This window comes from Crotalus tigris, unplaced genomic scaffold (assembly GCF_016545835.1).
Source record: "Crotalus tigris isolate CLP2741 ecotype Arizona unplaced genomic scaffold, ASM1654583v1 scf7180000024472.5447098, whole genome shotgun sequence".
Classification (NCBI taxonomy): Eukaryota; Metazoa; Chordata; class Lepidosauria; order Squamata; family Viperidae; genus Crotalus; species Crotalus tigris.
Genome location: NW_024100643.1, coordinates 2425755 through 2449595, shown reverse-complemented (window position 1 = coordinate 2449595; position 23841 = coordinate 2425755). Strand labels below are relative to the sequence as shown.

The following is a 23841-nucleotide window of genomic DNA, read 5'->3' as shown; positions in this document are numbered from 1 at the left end:
TGGCTAAGGCATGTTTGATGTTTACCCAAGAACCTTGCAGAGTATTTACCCACTTAGTTAGTATTTGTGAGGAGGAGGATTCTTGAGGGTATTCAGTCATGGGAACATATTCCCTGCCCATAGCTACTTTAAAAGGAGTAAGTCCAATACTTCTGTGCGCCGTATTGTTGTATGCCACTTCAGCAAAAGGCAGAAGATCTGCCCAGTTAGTTTGCTGATAGTTAATACAGCATCTAAAGTATTGTTCCATCACTGCGTACACTCATTCAGCAGCTCCATTCGTACACAGATGAAAAGCTGAGCTGAGCTGAACCCCTGGGTGGACCTGATCAGCTTCATGAACTCCTTCCAGAATTTTTCAATGAACTGGATTCCTTGGTCTGATATGATTCTTTTCAGTGTTCCATGGAGTTGATGCATATGTTTTAAAAACAGCTTTGCCAGTTTCTGAGCAAAGGGAAGACCAGGGCAACCTATAAAATAAGCCTGTTTTGAGAAAAGGTCAATGACAGTCCAAATTACAGTATTTCTGCTATTTTCAGGGATCTCTACAATGAAGTCCATTGCGATTTCTTCCCAGAGCTGAGATGGTTTCACTACCTGCTGTAACAGTCCGGGGGGGGGTTCTGTTTTTTTTTTCATGGTGGCACAGAGGGCACAACTCTTAACATAGCTTTCAATGTCTTTTTTCATTATGGGCCATCAGAACTGCCATCTTACTAAGTGTAAAGTCTTTAAGAATCCAAAATGACCGGCTTGCTTGGCATCGTGGTTTCTTTGCAGGGCTTGGACTCTGAGAGTGCTGGAGAAGTACAATTTGGAAACTTTCCATGCTAGTTCATCTTTATAAGTCAACAGTTGTTTATTGTCTTTGAACCAGGGGTTGGACTTCAGTTTGGTTCTGAGTTTCTGGGTCAAGCTGGTGTCAGAGTCAATGGATTGGTTTTAGTCTTGATGTCTAGTGGTGACTTGAGAGGCTTTTTGAGAGAAGGGATGCTAGCATTTACCACTTCCTCTCAATGGCTCTTGTACTGTGGCATTCTAGACAAGGCATCAGCTAAGAAGTTCTTCCCTCCAGGAATGTACTTGAGAAAGAAGTTAAAATGATTTAAATGTTGTGCCCATCAAACCTGCTTGGGGGATAATTTTCTAAGAGCTTCAAGGTTCTTATGATCAATCCACACTTCAAAGGGTGTCTTATTCCCCTCTAAGAAATATTTCTGTAAAGATGAGGATGTCATCAAGATAAACTAAGAGCCACCTTGTAGAGGTGGTCATGCAATACCTCATTTATCAGCTACATAAAGATGGCAGGAGCCCCCTGGAAGCCAAAGGGCATCATTTTGAACTGGAAACTTCTCAGCAGGCAATTAAAGGTGGTTTTCCATTCATTATCTTCCTTAATTCTTACTCAATAGTAAGCTTCACACAGACCCAATAGGTGAGCTAACATGCCATCAGGGGAAATGGGTACATATTCTCCACGCTAACAGCTTTTAAGCCATTGAAATCTATGCACAATCTCAGCATCCCATCTTTTTTTTCCTTGAATAACACCAGGGTGGCTAGGCATGGTTTTGCTGGCTGGATGAAACCCCTAGCCAAGTTTTTGTCAATGTATTCTTTAGTTCGTTCCTCTCACTGGGGGTCATAGAATACATCTTTGGCTTAGGGAGTTTTTCTCCCAGTAGGATCTCTATTGCACAATCAGTAGCTCAATGAGGGGAGAGCACATTACATTCCTTTTCATTGAACACCTTGGCCAGATTTTGACATTCCTTAGGAATAAGTTGGATCCCGGGCAGCCACTCAGCTGCAATTTTCAAAGGCTCAGTCAGTTCATGTCTGGTTTCAGAGACAGTGGATTTCCTTTCCCGACCATCTTGAGTAGGAGGAAGGGACCCCATTCCTAACCTCATGGCTCTCACTTCATTTTCCCACCATATTATAGGTCGCCACTTATCTAGCCAAGCCAACCCCAGGACTACAGTCTCAGTCATTTTTGGGATCACCAAAAAATGGATAATCTTTCAATGCTGTCCCATTTCCAGTCATACTAGCTCAGTTAGGTTGTTTCAGGTGACCCTCCAATTAACAACCCATCAACATGCTCATTTCATGGCTAGGGAGAGTCACTTGGCTCGGATTTCTAATTTAAGCACTGTTTGGAGTTGATTATATATCGAGTGCAGCCTGAATCTATTAGGACTTCTAATTCAGTTTGGGGCCCTGTTTTAGGTGCTATAAGATTAGCAGGGATGGTGAAAGGAGGGATGGCTTAACTTACCATTAGATCATTCTCGCCTTCATCATCACTATCATAAAGGGCTGGTAGTTGATGACGTTCAACCAGAGTTCTCTCTCTCACCCAGGGGGAGAAGGAGACTTCGACGGGTTGGTGTACACAACTTCATTTCTTACGACCTCTCCATTGTGGCTTTTTCAGTTTAGATGTGGTGGTTGGGATGCTCTTCATCTGAAAAGCTGGCGCTAGCCATTCAGCTACCCAATGCCCCTGCTGGCCATAGCTGACACCTCTCCTGGCTTCACCTGAGCTTCAATTCAGGGGTGCTAGGCTTCTTGTAGTGCTTGGGTTCGATGTCTAGGATCATGCCATCCAGTTCCACTCACAGATTTATTCAGGAATCCCCTGATAGGTACATGCCTGATACAGGTCGTGGTCCAAGCCCTCCTTAAAACAGTGGATGAGTAGCAGATTACAGAGGATTATTCTGCTTGTGACTCTTTAGAACTCTTGTACAAACTTCTTTGCCAGCCAGTCTCTCTGCTTTAGGTCGTGTATTTCCACTTTGGCTTGTAGGTCTTGGGACTCATCCTCAAACCTGGCTCTCAGCTCTTCCAGGAAAAGGTCTATGTTTCCAAGCTCCGACGTGTCCTCATTGTGAAGACTGGTCACTGATTCTGCAGCTTCCCCCTCTAGTTGGCTGCCACTGTGTTCACCATCACTCTCTTGTCAGGGTAGGCAGTAGTGTAGAGATCCAGGTGGGCCCACACCTGGTTCATAAAGACCGTCAGCCTAACCACGTCCCGATCAAATGTAGCTCTGATCGGTGGTGGGTCTGCAAAAGCAGATGTGCCCAGTGTGCCAGATGCCAGCCAGGCCACTGGTTCTGGGGCTGTGGTTGAGGTTGAGCCCATCTCTGGAACCCTCTCGGTTGCCCCAGTGGGCTTGCAGCTTGCTGTTGTTGTGAGGGGGCTTTGCCTAGGTCCTGGGCTCGATGCTGCTACCGGTCTGGGAAGCAGGAAGGCTGCACAGGCTACGACAATTGGACTGGGTTCAGGCCTCAGCTCCTGTTGAGATCTCATTTCTTGCAATCAAAGTCACTTCTTTGACTTCCAACCCGTCAAACTTCTCCTTTAGCTGTCAGGTACTTCTATTCCCCAGACTCATCCCATCTGGCTACCCTCTTTACCCTGCACTTGGGCATGAGGGATAGAGGGCTATGGGAAGAAACCAAGGGGAACTCAGCCTTAGGGTGCTTTTGTGTCGGAAATCTTCCTCTGTTCAATAAAGGTCCCAGATGTCTAGAGTTTCCTCCCGCACCACTGGCCTGTCAGGCTTGTCCGCACAGACTTTCAGTTGAGCCTAGGTCAGTGGGGCTCTATCCCCAGTCTGGGCAGCCATCCATATTCCATCTGCAGAGGTTGTTCTAGGATTAACAGTTGCTTCCCCCTTCTTCTCCATCCTGGAATCCTCCCTGAGTCTTTACCATCCTCCCAAAAGAATCTGGTAGGCGGTCAGGGCTCAGGAGCCCAGAGATCACTCTTTGATAATCTCCTATCTTAGAGCAGTAAAAAGTTTTTGGAGAGTTGGTTTAATGTCAAGGTTCCGACTAATGAAATCAGATAAAGCAGAACTCCGAGGCTTGAAGTTTCCTCAAGGCGCATGTTTATTGGATACATAATATTGGCATAGTCAAAAGTGAAACCAGCTCTAAACTTTTGGATTCAATGTAACTAGATGTAACATTCCCCTCCCCTCTACTATGCTATTGATCATGCTACCTAATGAAAGCAATTGGTGGGCTCTGTGATACTTCTTTGCTCCTCCTTCCAGCACTTGCGGGAATGACCCCTCCTTGTTTTCTCTATCAAGACTTTTGTTTTCCTTCCCCCCTTTCCCTCCAACCTAAGTGGCAACTTAGAACAATAAAGATGGCTTCAGCCAGATTCATTTCAGAAGTTGACACTTTATTTATAATCTTTGTTGTCATGGTCAGGGACTGGCAGCTGCTATGTTCTTATTGTTCTGTTGTAGAGAACCATAGAGATGAACTTGAGGAAATTATTACATAAAGAGGGGTAAAACAAATCTTGAGAAGCAAGATAGTATTGAGAGACTCAGGAAAAATCCTCCCTTATTCACTGGGTTCTAACAGGGAGGGAAGGTAAAGCACAATCAGGTTTGCAAGATTTTGTTACTATAACCTATCTCAATAAATTAAAGTTCCATTCTTCCTGTGGTTGTTCTGTGAATACTGGGCTGGCCCTTCAGCAGCAGCGCTGTGGCAGCACTAGCAGCACCCAGAATTGGGGGAGCATGTGATGTGGACCTCTGGACATGCCTACTTTGTCCCATCTCTTTTTGGTTGGAGAGCAGGTCGCCTCTGATCATCTCCTCAGCCCCCTTGCAGGGCCGCCCAGCATGAAGGAGGCGAAGCAGTTGGCTAGGAAGCCCCACATAGAGATAGTAGAGCACGCCCAGGGCCAGCAGGCAAAAGCCACCCTAAGCAAGGAAATCTAGATCCCCATTGGCATCATGGCCGCCCAGGCCCAGCAGAGAGTAGGTGAGAGGCATGCAATCCTAGCTAGGACTGGGGGGCCATGGAGCCGATGGGGATCCGGCTTTACCAGGGTGGCCTTTGGCTTGCTAGGTGTGGACGTGCTCTACCACCTCTCAAGCTCTCTAGCCTCCTTTGTGCTGGGTGGGTCAGGCACTCCATGTGGTGGCGGCAGCCTAATGGATCTGTGCAAGCTGTGCAAGCTGTGTGAGGGGAACAGGCTCCATGCACAGGCCAAGGGCAAAATCTGAGAGGGAGCCGAGGGTTGCAGAGCCCCAGAGCACATCAGTCGATGGGCTAGCAGGCTGTGGCTGCTGACAGACACTGTTGGCCCCATGTGCTCACTGATCTCTGTGTGTGGGGGCTGATTGTGTCAGAAAGCAGCCACCCGGCCCCTGCCTCGCCTTGCTTTGCCTTGCGGCAGTGGGTTTCAAATAATTTAACAACCGGTTCTCTGCCTTGCCTTGCCTTCCCTCTGCCTTGGTTGGGGTGGGCTGCTTGGGGGGTTGGCAGGATGTCCCAGTGGATGGGGAAGGAGCTCCTGGTTGTGGAATTGCTGGAGGGGCAGAATGGTACGGTTGGGGGGGGGCTACAGGAGTCTCAGAATGGGGTGGATGCAAGAGAGTGGGGGGCAGCAGGCCCCAGCTGGGAGAAGGTGAGGGGGTCCAACTAGGGGGACGGGAGGGCCAGGATGCCTCCACAGAGGAAAGCTGCACCCCTGCCAGCCGAGCCTCTCATCCACACCCCAGTCACATAAGATTACATAGAAGGGGCACCAGAAACAAAAGAAGTTTGTGGGACTAAAAAAAAAGTTCAGTCAATCAATTCCAACTTTGCAAGATTTTTTTTTGCAAGAAGTTGGAATTGATTGATTGAACTTTTTTTTTTAGTCCCACAAACTTCTTTTGTTTCTGGGATTGCTCATGGCAGCGGAGGAAATGATGGAGGACCGTGTCGGAGCTGGAAAGAAGGTATTGAATGGGTCTGATCAGGGGCAGGATGACATCACATTTCTACACATCAACCGGTTCTCCAAACTCATAAGAAATTAGCTACCAGTTCTACCGAACCGGTGCAAACTGGCTGCATCCCACCACTGCCCTGGATCTCCCCCAACCCTGCCTGGCCCCCATAGGCACCCCCCCAAGAGCAACATTGAAGTGGCCATGCCCATCCCAGCTACGCCCACTCAGTTTGCCATGATCACCGCAGCCATGCCCACCCAGTGAGCCACCCACCATGCCCCCCCTGATGGCATCACAATGCTGATGCGGCCCTGACACTTTGCGATAAATAAATGGATTTTGGGTTGCAGTTTGGGTACTCGTTCTCTAAAAGGTTCACCATCACTGACCTAAGTGAAAAGGTTACTAGACAGAACTCTGGCAAATTACAAGATAACTAAAGCCTTTATTCCAGCATTGCCCATCAAGGGCCAAGCCTATTTGCCTCACAAAAGAGAATGGTTAGTGGTATTTTTTTCCTACTAGCTAGTGATAGATAGGAGGAAAAGGAAGCTAGGGGAGTCCACCAATTACTGCCTTTAAATTGTATCACAGTTAAGCTATGAGAATAGGACCACTCAAAAGTCTCATTACTGAGGTAGATTAGAGTTTGGCCATTGGGACAATGCAAATTATGCTGGCATACTTTTCTGCCAACTCAAGCACTAAAGGAATGCACATTAATATAACCATGAGGAAGAGCCCCTACAGACAAATTTGTGGAAACTACTAAAAAATGTTCTGCAGTTTGTTAAGATTCAACATCAGGTCTTCATTAAAGATTTAAAAAAAAATTCATTATGAATTGTTTGGACCTTTTTGCATCTAAAAAGTACTTAGTCCTTAAAAATGATCTTATAAACTAAGTTAGATTGAGCAATGGTAACTTGTGACTTTGCAGAATGATGAGACAAAAAGAAAAATATAAGAGAGCACTAGTGCCTAACTGGAAATTATTCAGAGATTAAGATACAGAGAGAAAGAGAAGTAAAATGAGCAACTATTATATTAAATGACCAGCTGATATCTGGCTTTTGATTAAGCAAAATCTAATTGTTAGCTTTTGTGAAAGGAATGAATCTAGACCATTTTTCTGCAGCTTATTTCTCAGAAATGGAGACAAGGGGAAACACCATGCTGACAATGTACTGATAGTAAATGAGATTAAATAAGCATGGCAACTTACTGTCAGCTCCCTGCCTTCCCCCTGGTGTAATTCAATTCAAGCACAAGCAGTGACAGGAACACACAGGGGCTGCCTCTGTCACCCCTGCTGAGGCTTGGAATCTTTTAACATCTAAATAAAAGTTTTTAAACTCCTGCCAGCAAGCTGGCATTGGGCACATTAATGTTAATATTCATAGTGGCAGATTTCTCTCCATGTCCCAGGCCTACTATGGTAATTATAAATGTGTGCTGCAAAATGACATTTAAATTTGCAGGCCTCAACACAAGGGGCATGGGGATAGAATTCAATAAAGTAGTCGGCAGTAATGCAAACCTGGTCCTTCCAAGAGGGAAGCCAAAAGAGGCTGAGACTGAGTTTGAGCTTGGCAAATGTTGACAGCAATTCAAAATTGTTTTGTTTTAATAGTGGAGCAGGGTGGATTTCTGGATTTCTGCTCAGGAGTGGGTCTCTGTTGTGATTAGTGCAAACATCAGGCTGAGCTTGCTAACATCTGGAGGCCATTGTCCAGCCTTGATTTCTTTAAAAAGAAGACATCTGACTTCCCAACATCTGCTAAGAAAGTATGGGAACAAAATGAAATGATACAGCTAAAGTCTGAATAAGCTTTGCAGTATAACTTTTAACAATGGTTGTAATGCCTTATAACAGTGGTGGCAAACCTATGGCACACATGCCAGAGGCGGCACTCAGAGCCCTCTCTGTTGGTACACATGCCACTGCCAGCAGCAGGTCCATCAGGCTGCCCCTGCCACCCAGAGCAGGAGCCCCACCCAGCACAAAGGAGGCGAAGTGGCCGACTAGCAAGCTCAAGTAGAGGTGCTACAGCAGAGATCACCAACCATTGGTGGACTAGAAGAAAAGGGAGGGGGAAGCATTTTATATGTGTGCATGTGCACACGGGGCTGTGAGCACGCACACACTGCAAATGGGGCGAGGCTAGTGCCTACTCACTAGCCCTGCCCTGTTCTTGCGTGGTGCAGCACCTTGTATCTGTACCCTGCGGTGTGGCAGCAGCCGTTTTTGCGCCTTGCAGCACAGTGGCCCATTTTTGCATCCCCGGGTTTTGTGTGCCAGAGGCAGCACTCAGAGGCACTTCCCTGCCCCCCCCAAGGCCACCACAATGCTGATGTGGCCCTGGCACTTTGCGATAAATAAGGGGGTTTTGGGTTGCAGTTTGGGCACTCGGTCTCTAAAAGGTTCACCATCACTGCCTTATAATGAACACACAGTTACTGTAAAATAGGGCAGACTACAAGGCAATCTTTGTGCTAATGCTTTCTACTTATAAGTGTTACCAATTGTTTTATAAGTATCTTACCATGAACAATCTAGCAGTTTAGACTTATAGCTTACACAGACAGTGAAAAAACAGTTTGTATGAGGTTCTTTTAAACATTTTGAAACATTCATATCGTATTAGCATAAGTGAAATATCAAAACACTTGAAGATCAGCCTATTGCTATGTGGAACAAAAAAAAAAAAAAGTAATGGAAATGCAACAGCTCCTCTGCTGTTATCACAAGATTGTGTCATGCTGCTACCTAGAAGGATTTTCCAAGAATACTCACTTCATAATGATTTATAGATTTCTTTGCAGGTTTCATTCAAATTTTGAGGCTTCTCAATGCAATTTATTAATCATTTTAAAAATTGTCCTATACAATTTTTAACCTCTGGCACTATCTATTTGCCTATTCCCAATAAATATACACAAATAGCTACAGCCAAAAATGATGTGTGTGTATGTGTGTGTGTGTGTGTGTGTGTGTGTCTATGAGAGAGAGAGAGAGAGAGAGAGAGAGAGAGGGAGAGAGAGAGAGAGAGAGAGAGAGAGAGATGTTTCTCATTTTGTGAAAAAGTATGAAAGTTTTTTTCTTTTTCATTTCACAGCTCTGTAAAAGTATGAGGACAGTACTCTGAGCAGCTGACATGTTGAATGATTAGCAAATAGAAAGATTGATGATGGAGCAGACCTCATTTCTGTTCCTTGTCCAACATAGATGGGAAAATTTAGGGCATTACTAAATTCTTAGGGGATGGGAAGTATTAATTGAAGAATTATAGTATTAATTATATTACAACCTGCAACTATATTTAGAACTATTGTGAAAAGTGCTTAATTAAAAATATTATCCATTTATCTTTCCTAAATCAATGCCGTTTCCCTGTGACTCTGTAACAATTGTTTTTTAATTAATTAATTAAATTAAATTAATTAATTTGAAATATTTAATTATTCATTTGCAAATGAAAAAAAATGCTTCCCAACATTTAATAATTACATGGAAAGGCAGGGTGCTAGCAATTTATTTTCTTGAATGCATGTTGAATGAAGCAAGAATGAGTTCTTTTGGAGGGATTATCCTGCGCTAGTTAGAGGAAAAACTGATTGGTCATGTTATTGCCTGCCTTTTCTCAACAAGACATAAGTATGATGTATGATGAAAAAGGAATGAAAATTGTACTTTATGAAAGTTTCTCCAATTTACACGGCAGATGATTCTGGGAAAATGAATGGGATGGTTTTGCAAATTTTTTCATATAGTTCAGTCTTCTTCAATCTGGTGAATTTTGATTTTCATCTTATCTAGCCAGAACTGCTTTTCATTTGCAGGTAAGGTTTTGCACATCTTGAAACCATTGATTGGGAAACACTTATTTAGTTCCTATATTGTTAATACAGGAACTATTGAATAAAATAGCAAATATCATGATGGACCTGAGTTGACTGTGATCACAAATTTGGATATATAATATATAATATTATAACATATTTATATTACATTAATTCTGTATTAGAAATTTATAGTCATATATCAGAGGATTACTGAGAACAAATTTGAGTGAAAACTAGTCAGTCTCTCCTTTTTTTGTTCCACACTTGGATGCTTTAATTGATTTTAAGTCCTCATTTTCCAACCCATTGTTTCAGCCTTCCTTTTTAAATAATTTTTCTAACATCCCACCTTTTTATTCTGTACTTGCTATAACATTGCAAGATATCCTACTCAAACTCATGTTTTTTAATCAAATTGTTTCTCTTATAAAGCCTGCATTAGTTTGATATTTGGTGAGAATACTGTAACAGCAGTGGTTCAACCAGTGGCAAGGAAGACATATATAGAAAGTGGAGAAATTGTTTACTCATTCAGTATAAAAATCTGAAAATTTAGACTAGACTAGACTAGAACAGAACAGAACAGAGCTGGAAGGGACCTTGGAAGTCTTCTAGTCCAGCCCCCTGCTCATGCAAATTTGGACCTATACCATCTCAGACAAATGACTGTCTAGCCTCTTTTTAAAAATCTCCAGTGATGGAGCGCCCACCATTTCTGGAGGCAAGCTGTTCCACTAGTTACTTGTCCTCACTGTCAGTAAGTTTCTCCTTAATTCCAGGTTGCTTCTCTATTTGATCAGTTTCCAGTCATTGTTTCTTGTCCTGCCCTCTGGTGCTTTGGTGAATAACATGACCCCCTCTTCTTGGTAGCAGCCCCTCAAATACTGGAATACTGCTATCATGTCTCCCCTATTTCTTTTTTTCTTTAGACTAGCCAAACCCAAGTCCTGCCGCTGTTCTTTGTATGTTTTAGTCTCCAAACTTTTAATCATCTTAGTTGCTCTTCTCTGAATTTTTTCCAAACAGTCAACATCTTTTTTGTGATTTGGTGACCAAAATTGGCTGCAGTATTCCAGGTGTGGTCTTATTAGAGCTTTATAAGCGGTACTAATACTTCATGTGATCTTGATTCTATGCCTCTGTTTATACAACAAAGGATTGTATTAGCTTTTTTGGCTGCTGCTGCACACTGCTGGCTCATAGTCAAGTGATTGTCCACTAGGACTCCAAGGTCCCTTTCACAGTTACTATTTTAAAACCAGGTCTTGCCCAATCTGTACTTGTACCTTTGATTTTTCCTGCCTAAATGTAAAACTTTGCTTTTCTTCACGTTGAAACTTATTTTGTTGGATAGGGCCCATTGTTCAAGTTCGCCAAGATCTTTTGTATCCTGAGTTTGTCTTCTGGATGTTGGCTACTCCTGCCAGTTTGGTGCCATATGCAAATCTGATGGGTTCCCCTTCTATTCCCTCATTTAAGTCATTTATGAAAATATTGAAGAGTACTGGGCCTAAGATGGAGCCTTGTGGTACCCCACTGCTTACTTCTCTCCATGTGGATGTAGTGCTATTGAGGACTACTCATTGAGTACGGTTTGCCAGCCAGCTACAGATCCATCTGGTGGTGATGTTGTCTATTCCATCTTTTTCTAGCTTACCAAGGAGTATGTTGTTGTCTACTTTATCAAATGTCTTACTGAAATTTAAGTATACTACATCCACTTCATTTTGCTGGTCTACTAGTTTAGTTATTTTATCAAAGAATGAAATAAGATTGGTTTAGCATAATCTGTTTTTAACAAACCTGTGCTAGCTACTGGTTATAACTTTGTTGTTCACAGATCTCTTTTTTGATTATCTTTTCTAGGATCTTCCCAGGTATTGATGTTAAACTGATTGGTTTGTAGTTTCCTGGGTCTGTTTTGTTCCCTTTATTGAAGATGGGAATCACATCAGACCTTTTCCAATCCTCAGGTACTTCCCCATTGCTCCAGGATTTAAGAAAAGTGCGGTGCAATGGTTCTGAGATAACTTCAGAACTCTGGAATGTAATCTGTCGGGTCCTAGTGATTTATATTCATCCAGGTCAGATAGGTGTTCTCTTACCATTTTCTTGCTTATTTTAATTTTTGTTTATAGTTTGTCTTTTGCAATGTTTTTTTTTTTTTTTGTATATTGGGCTATAGTTTTTTTTGTGTGTGAAGATTGATGCAAAGTATGAGTTAAGCAGCTCTGCTTTCTCCCTGTTGCCTGTTATTTCCTTGCCATCTTCTCTCTTTGGTGGACCTACAGTTTCCTTGACTTTTTTCTTGTTAATATGTTGGAAGAAACTTTTTTTTATTATTCTTTATTTCTGTTGCAAATCTTTGTTTGTTCTGAGCCTTTGCTTTTCTGACTTCATTGTTGCATGTTCTGGCTGTCTGCTGATAATCGGCCTTAGTTATATGCCCCTCTTTCCATTTGTTGTATTTGTCCTTTTTCTTTCAGTTTGTCAGAGAGATCTTTGTGCAGCCATGTTGGTTTCTTCTTGAATTTCTTATTTTTCTTTTTCAGTGGTATTGTGCTGGACTGGGCTTTTATGATGGCATTTTTCAGAGTTTCCCACGCTTCTTGGGTTGTTTTCCCCTTTAGGATTTTCATCCATGGGATCTTTTCTAGGTTCTCTCTGAGTTTGTTAAATCCCAGTATGACATGGTCACTTTCACCAAGGGTTCTGGCAACTTCAATTCCCTCTGTCACTTCATCTCTATTAGTAAGAATTAAGTCCAATATACCTTTATGTCTAGTTACTTCCTCCACCTTTTGGGTGACAAAGTTGTCGGCTAGGTTGATTAAGAATCTGTTTGATCTCCTGCTCGCTGCAGAGTTTGTCTTCCAGTTGATATCTGAATAGTTGAAGTCTCCCATTACTACTGTGGTATACTTCCTATATACATTTGTTAACTGGTTGGCAAAGAATTCATCTATTTCTTCTGATTGGTTGGGTGGCTTGTAATATACATCTATGGCAATGTCACTTTTTTTCTCTTTTATATTGACCCATATACATTCTGGATAAATTTTATCTTTGATCATATGCATTTTTGTAAGTATGTAATATTCTCTTACATATAGTGCAACTCCCCCTCCTCTTTTTGTAGACCTGTTTCTTTTGAACAATTTGTAACCATTCATCAGTCCATTCCATTCATGGATTTCGTCCCACCAGGTTTCTATAATGCCAACTATGTCATACCCTCCCTCATGTACTATTGCTTCTAGTTCATCCTGTTTGTTCCCCAAGCTTTGATCATTGGTATATAAGCATTTAAGACTTTTATATCTGTCTGTGGGTATGTTTCCTGCATCTCCTGATTGTTGTTTGAGTTTTTCTTTTTTCTCATCATTGCCTACCTCATTGTTGGATTTGTTTTCTTGGGATTTATGATTGGTTTTGGGTTCTAGAGATTCTAAAGATTGGTCACCCTTCCTTTCAGTTTTAATTTCAAGCCCTCCTGGTGAGTTGGACTAGTCTTTTTCTGAGTACATTTTTCCTTGTTTTCATGAGGTGCAGCCCATCCCTTGCGAAGAGTCCTTTGTGTAGGAAATGCAGCCCATGATCCAGGAAACCAAAGTTTTCTTGGCAACACCAATTCTTTACCCAATGGTTTATTTCTAGAATTCTTTTTGCCCTCAGTGGGGGTTGGCCTTTCGTTGGGAGTACTGATGAGAACACTATTTGTGCTCCTAGCTCCTTAACTTTATTGCCTATTTGTTTGTAATATCTCACTATTGTACTCAGGTTCTTAGTTGTGTCATTCATCCCAATGTGGAGCAGGAGGAAAGGGTAATAATCTGTAGGCCTAATTATTGTAGTTAGGTTCTCAGCCACATCTTTGATTTTTGCTCCAAGGAGACAACATACCTCTCTGGATTGTATGTCTGGTCTGCAGATGGATGATTCTGTTTCTTTGAGGATAGAATCTCCTATTACCAACACTCACCTTCCTTTTTTGGGAGCTGAAGTCTGGGGTGCTTTTCTGTTTATTTCAGGTGTGTTTGTTGATGTGACTTTTTAAGGGATATTTGAAGTGACTTTTTTAGGGATATTTGAAGTTGTTTCTTTGCTAAGTGTCTGCATGTTTTCTTTGAGGGGGAAGTTGTCGGTCTGCGTGTTTCCATCTAATGATTGAAATCAATTGCTCGGTTTTAATGGGGCTGCTTTTGGTTGGGTTAGATTGGGCAGAAGGAGTGTTAGTTGTATGTTGCTTCTTTCTTTGAGTATTGTGTTTCCTTCTATGTGGGACATACTTCCATTTGTCTTCCTCCAAGGATTTATTATTAGGGTGAAATCCTCTGGGAGTTATTTGTTCATTATTTGATTCAGTTTGGGTATAGCTTTCTTTCGTAGATTGGGGTTTAGCTAGAGTTGCCTCAAAGTCTTGCAGCAAAGTCACTGACTAGTTGGACTTTTTCAGCTCCACTTTACAAAAGTCATTTGTTCTCAAGTTAGATTTAGTTTTAGTTTGCCTGTAAAGAGAGCAATTTCCAGAATTTTTCACACTCTTCTTTCCATGGCTCTAATGTTCAATCCTGAATATAGGCAGTGACTTACATGTCTCAGGAAATCCTTAGTTATGAAAATAGAATTAAGCATTATATATTTTGCTTGAGGAGAAAGAAAAGTTCCTATCTCTCTAATAAAAGAGCTGAGCATGGGGCAGAGTGGGGGAATTTGCACAAATGAACTCTTATGTTTGGCTGTTGCAGTTGTGCCTCATGCTCACCTTGAGACACATTTGCAAGGATTTATGTCCACCCCCAAAGTCATAAAACTCTAAAATGAAAATAGTTCAGTGAAGGAAGAAAAGAACAGGGAAGGAAAAATTTGACAACATGGATGAATTGGCATATTAAGAGAGACTGCTTAGCAAAACAAGAAGGAACCCCTTCTGGTAAAGGATTCATACTTTAAAAGCTAGGAAAATGGCCACTAGGGACATGCTCAGTAGCACTTTTATATAGTTATGGAGGAGGGAAGGATTGACTCAGTATAAATTAAGTAGTACATGGAGCAGTGCCAAGTTTCCATCACAATTCTAGTATCCTTTCTAGTCAATTGGCATCATGCTCCAGAAGGTAGAATTATTATCCCCCAGCGTTGGAGGAGATGATGCTGGTTCTTTTGATCACTCTAATAAGTTCCTAAGTAATTTTGAAAGTTTCACTAATTTGTTTTATTAATACATTTGACAAAGTTCATCATAATCATCATCATCATAATTTCCTTTGTCATTACCATAAGACAGGCACAGAGTAAACCAAACCACTATATTCTTAAAGTTTCCATTTGCCAGACAGATCCCTAAACTTTATCTTCAATTTTCTTTTATAATTATATTTCAATGCCTAATTACTACTTTTTTGCTGTACAATCTATACTTTGGTTGTTTTTTCCTTATACTATTTATGCAGATTCTGTTCTATTTCAGAAAAGCTAAATATCGTTGATGCAAATTTCATTATTTTTTGAAGTCATGTTTTCTTATTTCATATCCATAGGCAAATAATGTTATGTGATTAACAATGTCATCATGCAAATGGTGAAATTGATGATACCTAAGGTGACCAACCGTCCTCCTTTAGGGAGGACAGTCCTCCTTTTTTAAATTCTGTCCTCCCTCAAAAAGTGTCCTCCTACATGTCCTCCTTTTCGATATTTGAAGACTAATCCGCAGGACTTTTTTTTTCTTATAGAATGCTCAGAATGGCATTTCGGCACCCTTTTTTGATGTTTTTTTTTCAACTTTTGCATGAGCTGTGCTACTCCCCTTATTGGCTTTCGAAAGCCAATAGGAATTGCTGCTGAGCGTGCCAAATTGCTCCTGAGTGCGACCAGCAAACTTTGCACATGCAAGTTGTCTGCAGCGAAGGTGAATTGGCAGGAACTTTGCACCCATGCCTCCTACCCAACTACACCATCTCCTAGTTAGTACCGAAGATACCTAGAGGAGACTGGAGCGGCGACGGCACGATAAACTTCTCTTGATCTTCGGCCCTCCTAGGGCAATAATAGCTGCGGGCACAAGAGGCAGGGGCAGCGGGGCTGCTGCGGACGGGAGTGTGGGGGGTGGTGGCAGCCAGCTGCCGCCCCGTGCTGTGGGAGCCGCGGGGCACGCTCTACACAGGACTATGCAGGGTGGGCAGTGGTCCTGGTGGGGCAGCTGCAGATGGGGTGTGTTGATGGCGGGCTTCCCCCCAGGCCGGAACCGGCACGGCTGGTGCTTTGGGAGCCGCAGGGACCACTCTGCATTTATCATATTATAGTGTATTCTGTATTATTGTTGCAACGAATAAAATGTTTCTTTTACATACGATATTTTTTTTCTTCAATTTATTTGTGTCCTCCTTTTCACTGTAAAAAAGTTGGTCACCTTATGATACCAACATGTACATGTCATTTTGATTTTCCTGCAATTTGCTATAGCTGGAATTGAAACAGCACCTCTGTTATCTGTGTTTTCCACTTCTCATCCTCAAAATTTAATTTTTATTTTTCACCTTGTTTTTCTAATTTTTCATTCATCCTTTTTATTTTGTCTAAAGTTTTATTTACGATTTTCTATAATTCATTCCTTCCTGCCACCATTTCTCCTTTCTTCATTTATGAGGTTCTTACATTTTCCTTGTTTGACCCAATTTTTGTTCTGATTTTGTTTTTCCTTTTTAATTGAACTAAACTATATCTTTGTTTCAGTTCCTTCCCCTTTCCACTTTTCTCTCTTATCTGACTTTTATATGAGGGCTTTAAATCAATTTGGAAACAGCTCCAGACCTTTGTAATTTCATGAAGTTAACTGGTTTTAAAAATAAATGTTTGTTTTTGTTTATTTGTGTGTTTCTCTGTGTTATTTATTTGATACAGAAGCAAAGCTTGTGTTTTTTTTTAAAATGCTTTAACTCTGCTAGGCTTGCAAACAATCTGTTTTCTTGTTGGCAAGATTTACATTGTCTCTTTTGTCCTTGGCTCTCTGACTTCTGCCAGAATGCTATCTGTTATGTCCTGAGCCTTGCAAGCGGGCTCGGGGCGTTGCAGGCGGTCCCGGGCAGGTGCAAGCTGCCCGGGACCAGACAGGCTGTCGCCAGTGCTTGTGTGCATGCGCAAGTGCTGGCACGCAAGAAGTAACACATTGACCCGGGAAAGTCCTATAAAAGGAGGCTGCGAGGTGTGGGCTTTTGCCGCCATATTCCAATGTAAGCTGAACTGAAGAATAAAGGTTCCCTGAGAACTACAACTGCTTCTCGTGTCTTACCATTTCGCGACGGACTCAACACTGGCAACGAGGATGGGATTGCCTTACATCGGAAAAGAGAAGGTGTAAGCTTACCCGAGTGAGTCCGGAGCGGCAGGAACGGCATTGACTCGGTAGCTAACCACCAATCCAGCGTGCATTCGGGGGTAGGCTGGCTGATAGACCCTTCCTGATACGAAATAGCGAAGATTGGAAGGCTTTCGGAATTCGATGTCTCACACCCAGAGAGGTGGGAGTCTTACGCAGCCAGGGTGGAAAACTACCTCAAAGTGAACCAGGTGAGGGAAGAGAGCTTGAAGGCTGCCACCCTGCTGTGCGTTTGCGGTCAAGACGCATTCGAAATCTCTGAGAACCTCGCAGCACCTATTCCTTTAGAGTCTGTCAGCTACGCAGATCTAAAAAAGTTACTAAAGGAGCACTTCCAACCTAAGATGTCCGTCATCGCGTGGCGCCACACTTTCGAGCAGAGGGATCAACGACCCGGAAAATCGGCCAAGGAGTACATCGCTGCACTGAGGAAAGCCACCAAACATTGCGAGTTCAAGGACCTCAAAGAACGACTGAGGGACCGATTTGTGTGCGGGCTAAGGCATCGAGAGTTGCAACAGAGACTTTTCGCCAAGGAGGACTTGTCTTTCCAAGATGCCTTGAGAGAGGTCACCGCAGAAGAAGCAGCGGGCGGCGCCATCAAGAACATGCGGCTGATCAGAAACAGTCCAGATGCTGCATCCGTGCACCAGGAAGAAGTCCAAAGAAACTCCGAGGAGGATCTGGACGAGGAAGTGGACCGTCTCCACCCCACAAAGGAAGGAAAACCAAGAGGAAGCTCTTCAGCTCTCCCCAAGTGCATCGGTTGTGGAGGTCGCCACAAGAAAGCCGACTGCAAGTTCCGCTCCGCTATCTGCCGGGCGTGCGGAAAACAAGGACACATTGCAGCTGTGTGCCTGGGCCGTCAGAAGGTACAACCTCAGGAAGAATTCCGCCTGAAAGGTACCAGGGTCCCCAGCCAGAATAGGGTGGGGTTTTGTGCTTCGCGAAGAAGCATCTACAGGACAGGCACACACAAGCCCATTAAGAAAAAGCTGTCACTTAAGGTGAAGCTACAAGGGGTTCCATTAACTATGGAACTGGACACGGGGTCTGCACTTTCGATCATTTCTATGCACACATTTAGGAAGATTTGTTCCGGCAGCGGAACCCAGGCCAAGTTGAGACCTTCTGACATTGTGCTAATGGATTTTCAAACCTCCAGAGTTTGTGTTAAGGGGGAGGCCACCCTTAACGTACAGTATAAGGATTTTGAGGGTCCACTAGACCTACTAGTAGTAGAGGGTGAACGAACGAGTCTCATAGGACTCGAGTGGTTTGAGTCCTTGGGAATCACCAAGGCATAATGGAGGGAACAGGCACACGTCACCCCTCAGTCAGGAAGTACCTAACAAGCACCCAGAGCTTAGGAGGTCACAGAGAGCAAGGAAATCTCCCAAATACTTAGAGGATTACATAACACTATTGGCTAAACAGAGCCAGTAGAAGGGTAGAAACACTGAGGAAATGAAAATGGGGGAACTCCAAACATGGAGGGGAGCAGAGCATTGTACTAAGAGTGGGTTGTGTATTATTTGGCATTGGTCATAGTTTTAGCCCGGGGGAAAGGGGTGTTATGTCCTGAGCCTTGCATGTGGGCTCGGGGCGTTGCAGGCGGTCCCAGGCAGGTGCAAGCTGCCCGGGACCAGACAGGCTGTCACCAGTGCTTGTGCGCATGCGCAAGTGCTGGCACGCAAAAAGTAACACATTGACCCGGGAAAGTCCTATAAAAGGAGGCTGCGAGGTGTGGGCTTTTGCCGCCATATTCCAATGTAAGCTGAACTGAAGAATAAAGGTTCCCTGAGAACCACAACTGCTTCTCGTGTCTTACCATTTCGCGACGGACTCAACACTATCCTTTTACTTGAAAAAGGCTTGAAAAATAGTAAAGAAATTATACCAAGATTGTTTGGATACTTCTTTTTATATAAAAGATTCCTATCATAGTAACATGAATGAAAGGTGTGGTTACCTTTTTAGTTTTCATGAAAACCTTGATTTAACAGGCATTTGTGGAAAAGATGTATGTCCCTTGTTCACAATTGCTATTTAAATCAGAGATTATATCAAACCAAATTCATTTTATCACTGGCAAACTGAGCTTTCATTATATTTCTTTATACAGAGTAGGATTAAAGGGATTCTTGTTACTATGGAATCTGTGGTTGTTGAGGTGTGATATAAATGGAATGTTATTCCTGTTAAGTCCTTTGTGCTCTCTGAACTTAGTTGTTTTCTTGCAGATGTTTTGTTACCTGACTAGTAATTTCTTCAGCATAAGTTATCTAGTCAGGTAACAAAATATCTGCCAGCAAACAACCAAGCTCATTACTGTTTGTCAGTTAAAGAAATCATTGACTGGCTTATTCATATTTTCACTGAAGTTGATTAATGTAAAGTGCCAAGTTCATTTTATAATCTTTCTTAGGGATGGGAGAACAGAAATCCTGAGGTATGGAAGTGGCCTTGATGTCTTGTGACATAATCCCTGTTAGCTTTGAAAATGGAATTCTTTCCTCAATTGTAAAAAAATGGGCCCATATATTTTCATTTCTTCCCAAGGGTGATCCTGATTCTCTTCTTTCTCAACATTCTCCTTTAAAATATGAAGAAATAAAATTATTATACTAATGCAATTTTTGTTTCACTGTTAATCTGTGTTTAATCTGAATACTTTATGTGAATCTTCAAACCCCTCTAGGAGCTTGTACTTTTTCATTTTTCTCATATTCTTATTAAATTTCTTATTTCTACTGCTGTTTCTTATCATTGCTCTTTTTCCTCTCATGACCTCACAAATATATAGCTCTCTTCGTCTAAATATTTGTCTGGCCTCTTTAGTTCCACTTAAATAAATTATTAAAAGCTCATATTTTTTACCTTGTATTTCTCCCTTGATGTTCATTTTATTATATTTTGCTTTCCTACTTCAAATACTTATTATATTAACTCTATTTGCTTTTTTTTTCATTCTTGCTACTTAAAATTTTCTCTTACCTTCCAGCACACATAACTTGAAAATCACAATTGCTGTGGAAGCTGTCATAAATATAGTTTGGGAAGAATGAATTTTAGAAATCGGAGAATACATCATGTGCCATATGAACAAGCCAACGTGCAATAAATCAAAACAGCCATTAGAATCTGTTGTTAATTCTTTATTTATTAACTTAAAAGCCTGCCCAATTTATAAAGCATAATTCCATGCAGCATACACCAACAAATATTACAAAATGCCCCATATCAAAGCAACCAGAAATCAATAACAACAAAACACATATTCTGCATCTCTTAGGACAAACTCTTCAAACATTTTGGCCCCAATGCCAAGTCTTCAAAGCTGACAGTTAACAGCATCAGGCTCAGTGTGGGATTCAGCCAGTTCGCACCACTTTGGCAGAACCGGTAGCTAATTTTTTGTTGCCCAGACCCAGAATGGACTTCTGAAAGTAGCATCCACACAGATAACTGGTTATTCACATATTTGAATCTATCAATAGGAGCCTCATATAATGGTCATTTCTTTGACTATTATACTTTACAGAAAATGAGTGTGCTTTTATTGCTGTAATTTTTACATATATGTAGTCTTTGACTTATGACCACAATTAAGCTTGGAATTTAGATCGTATGTCATTGCAGTCATCAAGTGAAATGTCCACATGACTACCTTGCTCAATGACTGCAAGCCCTGCTTTCCCCATTGCACTTGTTAAGCAGATGGAGCAAAAGAGGAAGGAAATTCTTTTCTCCAGTTCAGTGCTGCAGTTCATCTGCCCTTCATGGAAAAGAATTCCATCTGAAAATCCAAGCAGGAGTTTGGACAATCTTGATTATGGGGCTGGCTGCAAGCACCCATGCTGCAAATGCTCTGTGCCAAAATCTTGCTTGGATTTTTGGGACAGACTTCTTGGCAATCTGGTGGGCAATGCTTAAAGAGAATTTTTATAAGATGATGTATACTTGGAATTTGTTCCCAGAGAAATTGTCTAGAATGCATAAAGCACTTGGAATGTTTGCTGGAAATGTGTACAATATGAAGAATCATTTTATCATATTTGGTGGACATGTAAAAAGGCCAAAATATTTAGATACAAATGCGTGCATTAATTCAGAAAATATTAAAGGTTAAAGTACAGCTGAAACCAGAAACTTTTTGTCTGTGACTAAGGGACAAGCAGCTAGAAAAAGTCACAGAACGTTGTTTTTATATGTGACAATTGCACCGAGTCTATTATATGCTCAGAAATGGAAAGTCTTAAGTATACAAACACAGAGAAAAGGTTGGTGAAGATGATGGAAATTACAGAGAAGGTAAATTAACCTTTTAAATAGAGAAAAAACAATATACACATTTATGATTGACTGGAAACTCCTTAAAGATTTTTTGTATGAAACAGAAAAATGCACTTTTCATTAGCGGTTTTGATGAGTAGAAAAAATAATGAATAATAGAAAAAGGTGAGGGTTTTTATAAATGTACAATGCTCGCTGTTTATATATAATAACTTGCACGGCCAGTGTTAGTTTCTCCTTTGTAGTTCCTTGATTAGGTTATTGTTGCTTGATAGTTTGGCGTTCCACAATGGTGAAAAAGTATTGAAATTCCCACAATGGAGGAATGGATAATAAAATGTCAGAACAGGTACAAATGGAAAAACTGATCTATGGGACCAGGAAGAAAACAAATGCTCTTTAAAAGACTGGGAACCTTATATGGACTTTTTGCTAAAAGAAGAAAAAAGATAAATGATTTATGGATTTAATGATCAAAAAAGAGAAATAAATAAGGACCTGAAAGGGTTTTTTAAAAACAGTTAAGTGGTAGAGAAGACGATATTTGTTGAAGAAAAGGTCGGAAATAATTATATTTCTTAACTTTAATTTCTTTCATTTTTTTAACCTTTTTTCTTTTTTATCTTTAGATTTGATTTTTACCATATACAAAATTTTAACAGAAATTTTTTTAAAAAAAGATCAATTATGCTAATATTCTAGAGATGACTGTCGGACTGCATGAAACTGTTTGCAATCTCACAGCAAATTCTGAGAAGGAATACACTGCAAATGTGCCATGAGCCAAATGTCTGCCTCCTTTGCAATCTTCTTGTGGATCCTCAAATCACTCATCATAGATCATTTTATCAGAGATCTCTAGACAAGACCCTTTTTTTTGTTCTGAATTCTCACAGAAAAATGGAAAGGATTCATTGACTCTGTGATTCTGGTTTTCTGCTAATTAACAAGAAATATAAGCAGAGGTGGCAACAGTTATGTAAATTTCTAGTGGGACAGACTGAAAATCAAGGCCAGGCTCAATGTGCCAAGATGTCTTTTAAGTACATCCACAATATGTGTAGGATGCATCTTGAAGTGAGGGTATCATTAAATATCCAAAGCTCAATACCAGTCTGATATCAGTGCCAGAACTTATTTGATTCTTATTTTCAGTGCCACAGCTTGTTGTAATTTCATCTCAGAAAGTATACTTTCTGTCATTTTTACTCAAATATCTGAAACTAAAGTGTATTTGGAATAATAGATATAGAATTCATATAAAATACACCCTCAGCAATTCTTATGTATGTAGATAACTATGAATTCTTTCTGGATTTACTTCAGGGTGACAGGGCACAAAGGCCCAGAGGAATCAAGTGAGAGGAACATACAGAGTCACTGTATCAGATGGGCAACATAGAAATTTAATAAATAAATCTTTCCTGTAATACATAGGCTGTCTGAAAATGTTCACCCTTTTTGAAGAAAATGGGACAGAATGATAGGGACCAGGACTACCCAGAAGTCTTAGTCTGAGTTGCTCCTGATCCATAAAATAGGGGCCTTCATGAGGCCCTATATAGTTGAGACATCAGACTTTCATAAACTTGCTTCCTTTTCCATTTAATGGTACTATATACAATAGATTATTGATATATTACTAATTTGTCACATTTTGTTGATCCTTGGCATTTGGATCATTTATGATTGAATGAGGCAGGTAAGAGGTATTCCAGAATCCAGATTTCATACTGGAATTTATATAAGAACCTACCATTTCTGGAAGTTATCCAGATTTCATGCTAGGAGATTGTACTGAGCTTAAGGGTGGATTAAGAAAAACACTGATGACAAATTTAATTTTATATGACACCAAATCTCTTTTAAAGCTGTAACCAATATATTTCTATACTATTTTTTTATTACTCTTCCTTACAAATTGCCCAAAGCAGTTTACAAAGAACAATTAAAAGAACCTTAAATGTAACCATCAACAATAAACAAACAATCCTAAGAGTCAATAAAAATACAAAAATTAAAACAAGATACTTTTTTAAAAAAAAGCAATTAAAAAGGCAATTGAAAAAAGGCAAACTTGTCCTGGAGCAATTGTTATTCTACAAATGCCTTGGTGAACCAAGATGTCTTCATTGGGCTTTCATTGTATGTGTTTGTTGGTGCTTAAGGCAACAATTTTACACCCTCTTTCTGAAAGTAAGTTTTGATAATACTACCAGTTTTACCTCAAGAATGAGTGATTTGTTATATGACTAGATGAGATTCTGAGTTATAATGCCTAAGGAATTTCTAATCCAGCAACTCTCATTAAAGGTGCATTTATTTAAAAATATGTGTATTTTTAAAGAAAATAAAGCATAAAAACTGACTAGCTTAATTTAACAGAAATTCTAAAGTATAATCAATTCAAGTCTGAGTTCCATAGATGCAAGTGAACCAGATAGTGTATTTCTAAGCCTATAAGAAAAGAAACATTTTTAAAACTCATTGCTGACTTAAATACCATTTTAACTATGCTGACTTCCGCATATCTATCTTGACATCAGGATGAAAA

At 40.9% G+C, this 23841-nt stretch overlaps 1 protein-coding gene across 5 annotated transcripts in view; it reads left to right on the top strand.

The window, feature by feature from the left end:
* The window catches only part of SKAP1 (src kinase associated phosphoprotein 1), a 502470-nt gene that overhangs the window by 338504 nt on the left and 140125 nt on the right, over window positions 1–23841 (top strand). The window lies entirely within an intron of this gene.